The sequence below is a fragment of the Salvelinus alpinus genome, chromosome 7 (genome assembly GCF_045679555.1).
Source record: "Salvelinus alpinus chromosome 7, SLU_Salpinus.1, whole genome shotgun sequence".
Lineage (NCBI taxonomy): Eukaryota > Metazoa > Chordata > Actinopteri > Salmoniformes > Salmonidae > Salvelinus > Salvelinus alpinus.
In genome coordinates this window covers 39,952,735-39,960,351 of record NC_092092.1, presented here as the reverse complement: position 1 = coordinate 39,960,351, position 7,617 = coordinate 39,952,735, and the positions used below count along the sequence as shown (strand labels likewise).

Genomic DNA, 7,617 nt, shown 5'->3' with positions numbered 1-7,617 from the left:
TTGGCTTTAGTCCTAAAAGCATAGCTTTTTGGACCACATGAGGACCATTCTGTAATATGGTCACCCTCTTCGAGTTCACTCGTTAAACCACCAAGATAGTTGCTAAGTGGGGGGTTCCAATCCCCCGGTTTGCTTACATAGACCACAGAGTCTGTGTCGTGGTAAAGAACCCGCCTCTGAAGCTGTTCCATGAGGGTGTACAGTTCAAGTCGGCCATAGGCTGTGGTAAATGCTGCAAGAAACACATTTACATTACCCGGGGGTAGAACCCACTTTTGGTGGCGCCTCCATTGCACCAAGGCAATGTCTTGACTCAAGAAGGAAAAATGTGAAATTTCGTATTGGTCCGAAAAAACAAATTCCAAAAATTCTTCGGGGTCTTTAATGATCGAAGTTGTTAGCATATTGCATCTCTGCGCTAATTTCCCCCAAAGGGAGTTCAAGTACAATTTCGACACATTTCTTTTGGTTTTGTTGACCTCTATTCTGTCAGGGTCAAGAAGTATGCCTTCTCTGTCATGGTAGTCTTGAATGTACTGGTCTTTACTTTCTTGATCTGTGACCGATGCAGGATAGCCTGAAGCCATCTGCTTGCATCTCAAGAAGGTTTTGATGTACTCTTTAAAAAGTGTGTCTGATTTCCTGGAAAAGTTCCACACTTCAAAGATTTTGGCCACACGATACCCCTTCTCTAAAGCCTTAGAGAATTCTACAGTGACCCATACACCGGTCAGGGCTCTTTGTTGATCTGAGTGATCACAGGGGTTTTCCTGGTTGTTGTTTTCACTGCATGTGCGACAAAGGGGAAAGAAAAGTTTTCCTTTAGGACCCTTGTAAGGCAACACAGGTATAAACAGCCCCCTAGGAGGGTAGACAGTCGCTTTGATTAAACCAAAATAATTTTGGGGTTCGTCAAAGTCGCTGTGAATAATTTCAGGATGCCCTATAGGATAGAATGAGGAACTCATTACATGAGGATATAGGGATGTAAAATCTACATAGCCTATTGTCTCGTCGGGTTGAGCTACATAACGCAATGTCAAAGCATTGGTCCGGCCTCCAAACAAGGCCTGTCGCGGTTCCAGGGGCTCTGGAGGGTCATAATGGGTAAGGAAGGCCTTAACACTAGGATCCGCCTTTTTGAGGGCTGTCCATTCGTGCTCCCACAAAACCACAACTTTTAACCCGTAAGTAGCCTTTAAAGAATTCAGTTTGTCTTGAAACTCTTGGTACATTTCCCCAAAAGTCTTTTGGGTTAGGACACACAAGGCCTGGGGGACAAAGCATAATTTACAACCGTGGAAGAAACAACCGTTGTACTCATACACTGTCTCAACCCCGTCAATCTGTGTGTATCCATCTACATGGTAAGGCCCAAAAGCCTTCTCCCCCCGATTCAAAGCATGTTGGATAAAAATATCTTTATCCTGGGCCAAGTACTCCAACCATTGAATGGAACCACTAGAGTAGGCCTTGAATTGGCGTCGGTAGTTGTCTGGCGATGGGATAGCTATAGATGCAGGAGTTAGATAGTGTGTACGATAGGTTTTCATGCACGCTGATGCAATAGTTGTACAGCTCCAGGGGTCAATGCCCGCATCTTTGATTACCTCTTCTCTGAATCTGAGGCATCCTTCACGAAGTATAACAACGTCATTGTCACAGTATGATTCCATCTCTTTATGGAAATCAAAAGTGCCATGTCTTACGGTCTCGTACCATGTCATGAATCTCTCCCGCTCTTTGGGAGACATTTGATCACACCCGTACATTTCGGGGGATGGATAAGATCCTATATAATGTAGATTCTCCTCAGATGTGAAGAAATGAGGGAAATAGCCTTTGACAGAGTTTTCAAAACCCAAGGCCTCTGGCATTTGAGCCAATCTCATGGGTAAGAAGCTTAAGCTGTCAATGTATCTCTGTTTGAAGGCGGGGTCAACAAAGCATAATATTTTACTCCCTTGAGCTATGACACTGGGGGCCACGCCTTGCTGTATCAAGGGGTTCAGAAGCAGATAGGAGTCATAGGCTCTAGCATTGTGAGCTATAAACGTGAAGTTTCTGTACTGGGCTTTTCTAAAATGTTTTAGAAAGAGCTGTGCACACTTGGGTCCCTCGGCCGACCACTTTTCACCCTTGAAAGTCATGGTTGACACAAAAATAGGCAAATGAACCCCTGATTGCTGATTTGTCTCAAAATCATAAAACACATATTTCTCTGTATGTTCATCTTCAGCCAAGGGCTGAATGTAACACTCATGGGGTACTTCTTGAACCGCTTCCGCGTCTCTGCTTTTCAAAGGCCCTTTACAGATTGGGCAGTGTATAATTCCACAAACATGAGGTTTAGGGCTATCTATTTTAAGGTTGTAATTGCAATGACATTTTGGACATTTCTTGTTAATGTCACAACTGCTTACAGATTTACATGCCTTGGGATGCCATGTTTCAGTTTTGTGTTTTTCGTAACAGTAGGCCGAACGACATGTGCGGTGACAATCCTCACAGGGTGTCAAGTTTAGCGGTTGCATAGGGCAATGTTTATCCAGACATACTGAACAGTTGTAACGGCACGAGTGCCCCCCCATGCGTGTGTAGCCGGTATGACAGGCGGGACAGACATATGGGGCGCCTAAAAACGCTGTGATGTTAGTTACGGCATAGTAATGCTCATTTTGCACATAAAAGTACATAGTCTTAGGATGTGGTTCGTGTATATTTTGGAATTTTAAGAGAGCGTCATTAGCCCTACTGTGGTACAAAACCACAATCTTGATATTCAGAAAGTTTTCAAATTTGACTATGTCTGAGAAAGCCACAGCATCCTGTATACCGAGACCCACCGCAGTTTGTAGCTCTCAAGCTTTTTGTAACGCGGCTTGATCAGTACATCCGGGGCTGAGTAAGTGGGCCAAACCTATGGCAAAACATAGCTTATTACCTGGATTGGGAACGTTTATGAGATAGGCCCTTTTATTGCTTATGATTTCGGACTGCATTAGACTATCGAGCTTTCTTCTCTGACCCCCGCCCCCTTGTGGTTGCCGTACTAATTGTACTACAAGTTCGAGGGTCCTATCTGCTAGCACGTTTAAATTTGACTGAACAAGGCGTTCTAGCAGGTTAACAAATTGTTCAAGATCTGCTTCACCATTCTGTAAAATAAGCGATACCTTGCTCTGTAGACTGTCTCCACAAATTTCCAACTGTAAGAGATCCCTTGGTTCGCTATAATCTCTAATTCTAGCTAACAGTTCATTCAAAGTGGCCATAAGCATTACGTAAAACACAGCATATTCCCGAATCTGACCCCCCCATGCGAAATTGAAACTGAAACTGAAATATTGAAACTGTCGAACCTCAATATTGTTGAATTTATTTCGGCGCAAAACATGTACACTTCGATCAAGACCTCCCCCCTCCAGATTTGCTAGGCAATTGTCCAACTGTTCAAAAACATCGTATTGGGTTTCAGACTCTTCGGACATTGGTGTTAAAGGCTGATTTATAGGTGTCTGGGGTGCCGAATTAAACCTAGGGCTCTCGTTCTGTACACTGATCTCAAGACCGCCCCCCTCCAGATTTGCTAGACATTTGTCCAACTGTTCAAAAACATCATATTGGGTTTCAGACTCTTCGGACAATGTTGTTAAAGGCTGTCTTAGAGGTGTATGTGGGGCCGAATTAAACCTAGGGCTCGCGTTAAGCTGGGTAATTAGAGATATGATGGTTTCGGGAATCTGTGATAACATGTTTTCCTCGGAAGGCCCTGACTCATTCATACGTGTAATAATGTCTATGAGTTCGGAGGGAATCTGTGATAATAGATTTTCATCTATTGTCATTATGTCAATTACCCCCGAATCATTCATATGGTTAACTATATCTTGGAGCTCTGTAGGGATCATGGCTAAGAGGGTTTCAATTGTCTCGCTTAGGTCTATAGGGGGCGCCATTTGTCTAATTAAGGATGTGTGTGTGTTTACATGTGTGTTTTTTAACGGCGGTATTTGCTTGTTTTAGCCCTAATGTTTTTTAACATACGGGGTAGCTCGCTACGCCAGAATGACACATCCTGATTGTATTGATGCTCGAGTAGAATACACATGCGCCTCTGGAGTAGAGCCTTTCGTGATTTTAAACCCAGGGTAAACGCTTTGAAAAAACGGTCTTGGTCTATTTCAGAATCTGCTCTTGCCCCCACAGAATTGGCCGATTCAAGAAGGTTGGCAGCTTCACAGAACATCAAATCGTCTACCTCAGAAATGTCATTTAAATCTTTGAAATCATCAGGTTTCGCTGTTTTCTTGACTGGTGTCTTTGGAGCCTCCTCGGTGATGCTTGTCTGGGCATCCTCCGATGTTTGTGCTTGTCTTTATAAGCCGGTGAGGAGTCTGAAATAAAAATAATACATACAAAAATAGGTTATTAACCCTAAAATATGTTAAAAATGCCAAATACATTTCAGATATAAGCCTATATATTAACAATACATTAATTAAATACCTCGGCTTTTTTGACGAGGGCTGTTCTGAAGAAGTTCTGAAACCAGGGGCTGATGTCTTTGTTCAGCCAGTATTACAGCATCTGCAGGTTCGGTAGATGTTGAGCCTGAAAAAAACAATATAAGGCCTTGTTTTAACATATTCCGGCATAAAAAATATATATAAATAATAAAATAATAAAATATCGCTATAAATAATAATATATAATTGATTCATACCTTGTCCTTGGAACGAGGTCTCGTGAATATCGGCCAAGTAGAATTGTTCGGGTGAAGCGGAACTGTGGATCTGAGCACTAATTGTCCGTTGGTGTTTAGAAATATGGGGGACACCGGTGTCCTGTCCCTGGGGAGTTGACCTGCCGTTTAAATCCTGTGTTCGTGGCTTGTGTGTAAAAACATCCGGGTCATAGGGGATAATTGTCTCGTAGTCATATGCTTGGCAGAAACCGTTCAGGCTCCATAGGGCCTCGTTTAACCTTCTAGGCTTTAGGTCCTCTGTAAACATATAAAATAACTTTTAATATAAGATGCCCACACTTTTTGTTTTTAAGGTATAAATATTTTTATGTATGGAATTCTTGGAGCTTACTTACGTTTACAATTCAGGGTAGGCGTTTGTTTGTCTGCAATTTGTTCCGGAGCCCCATTGGATGGTTCGAGCTCAGTTATACCTCGGAGTATCTGCGTGAATGCTTCAGAATCTATAAAACATTCGACAATATTAAAGCTATAACCACTTTAGCTAATATTGCCTTGTTATACGGTAAGCATACTGGTCCTAATGCATGTTTAATATTTCTATAACATACCACGCTTTTCAAACAATTCCCCACAACAACCAAATCTAATATAAAGATTTATTTCAAGAACTCACCTTGCGATAGATCCATTAGACTGTTTTCCCAGATTATCTTTTTAACGCTTCAGTCCGATAACGATTCTTGGAGTTTCTGGAGGTGCTGTTTGCATCGGAACTAAAATGCTGCTAACAGGGTCGCGGTTGTCAATAGAGTTTGTCCCCCCACTACCTAGAGAAAGTACTGTATGATTTTCACATAGCATTTGGGGTTTGTCGTTTTTTAGGACTAGACCCCAGCTATATTTAACTCCTACGTTATTTGGTTCAAACAATGGGTTTGGTGTGTTTAAACCTTATTACACCCAGGGCTATTCTACAAACTAACCGGTGTGGTAGCACCTCGATGCTGGGGGTTGGGAGTTCTAGACAAAAAGGGGCTGATTTACTTTTTTTAAACCCTACAGCCTCTGTTTTAGACCCTAGAACATAAATTATGTTTTGACATGTTGTTAATGATTCGTAAGTGGCCGTAAGACAAAGACTAGCGAGAGAGAGAGAGCCTTGAGCGCTGACGCATATCCATTTATGAACAAACCCCGCCCCGTTTTCTTTGTTTTGAAACACACACACACACAGCCACTCCAGCACACGCACGCCCACACACGCGCGCACATGTCTTTTTCCGCAAGTTTTCTCCTCAGGGACAGACTGAGCTAAGAGTGAACAAACGCGAGAGTTCATAACGTGGTGAGATTCGGCTTTTAAAAACCCTTTATTTCATTCAAAATATTTAGTACATACATTTTATATCCTTACATTCTTAAGGTCTTTTACGATGCCTTTCTTACAGATCCAGGGGGCTTATGCAACCACCCCCCATTGTCCGTGTCGAGTTCGCCCTCAAAAGGCATGGCTCTCTTGCTAGGTCCATCAACACTTGGTAAGTTTTCACTCCAGGGGTAGATCCTCCGTCGGGCCTTTTGGTCTTGACTCTGTCTCAAGGAAAGCCTCGCCCAGCGCTTTAACTGTTCCCCATTTTGGAAGAGAATGTCCAGCTTATTCATAAGGGTTATGAAAATCGGATAATCCAACCATTTAAAACTAAACACAGGAATAAAAAAGTTGACATCTTTGCAGGCTCTGGAAGCTACAGGAGAATTGACAGACTTTGTAGCATTAGCACCATCATAAAATTCACAGGCTAAAATTGTCACTTTGTTATTAGGGGCATAGTCCATTGAAGCGATTCTTAGAGCTTTCAGATCACTGCGTCCGCAGACCTGTTCTTCCAACGCATAGCCCGGCAGCTGTGTACCACTCAGAACCTGTTCAATTTTACATAGCGCCAGCCTGATCTTTAGCCATTCTCTCATCCCCAGAGCAGGAGAAAAAATCCCAGGTTTTGCCTGATAAACGGGTTTGGGGCCACTGTCTGTGAATATCTTTACCGTAGAATCCTCCGGGTGGAATATGTAAGAAATGTGGCCTTCACTCGTACCCAAAAATCCTTTAAAACATTCTGGAGCTTCACACAGAACTTCTTCAAGGCTTTGGTCACTGGGTTCATGACAAGCCGAGCATAACATCCCTAAAATTGGCATAGGTGGCATTTTTGTTTAATATTCAGGGGGTTATCATGTACAGACTTAAACAGGGGGATTGTTCCTAGGGCTTTATAAGGCTGTGCCCCTGACATTAGTGTTTCCTAGACAACAACCCCGGAGGGCTATAAGCTATAAAATAGGCCTTACTCTTTGAAATGTTCAGCACACACACCCCCAACCACCCCACCCCCCTCAAACCAAAAGGGGGGTCAGGACAGGAAACCCAGGGCTTGCACGTGTCAGCAGAACATCAGCAGAACATAGGGTCATCAATCATTTTTTTGACAGCTGGACTTAGGGTCATCAATCAAAATTTTGACGCGTGACATCTACTTTAATCTCTCTGACACTCTAGCTGACACTTCTTAACCTCATTGAGCATTCTGCGCTGTGCTCTTGCAGTAATCTTTGCAGGACGGCCACTCCTAGGGAGAGTAGCAACAGTGCTGAACTTTCTCCATTTATATACAATTTATCTTACCGTGGACTGATGAACATCAAGGCTTTTAGAGATCATTTTGTAACCCTTTCCAGCTTTATGCAAGTCAACAATTCTTCATCGTAGGTCTTCTGAGATCTCTTTTGTTCGAGGTATGGTTCACATCAGGCAATGCTTCATGTGAATAGCAAACTCAAATGTTTATAGTGTTTTTTATAGGGCAAGGCAGCTCTAACCAACATCTTCAATCTCGTCTCATTGATTG

At 42.7% G+C, this 7,617-nt stretch overlaps 1 long non-coding RNA gene across 1 annotated transcript; it reads right to left on the bottom strand.

Moving 5' to 3' along the window:
* Positions 1 to 3,356: 3,356 nt before the first annotated feature.
* On the bottom strand, positions 3,357 to 5,186 carry LOC139581004 (uncharacterized). Its single transcript, XR_011676132.1, has 4 exons — positions 5,104 to 5,186; positions 4,727 to 5,005; positions 4,510 to 4,614; positions 3,357 to 4,397 (listed from the first exon to the last, which is right to left on the bottom strand). It is a non-coding gene; the product is annotated as an uncharacterized lncRNA (long non-coding RNA).
* Positions 5,187 to 7,617: the final 2,431 nt, after the last annotated feature.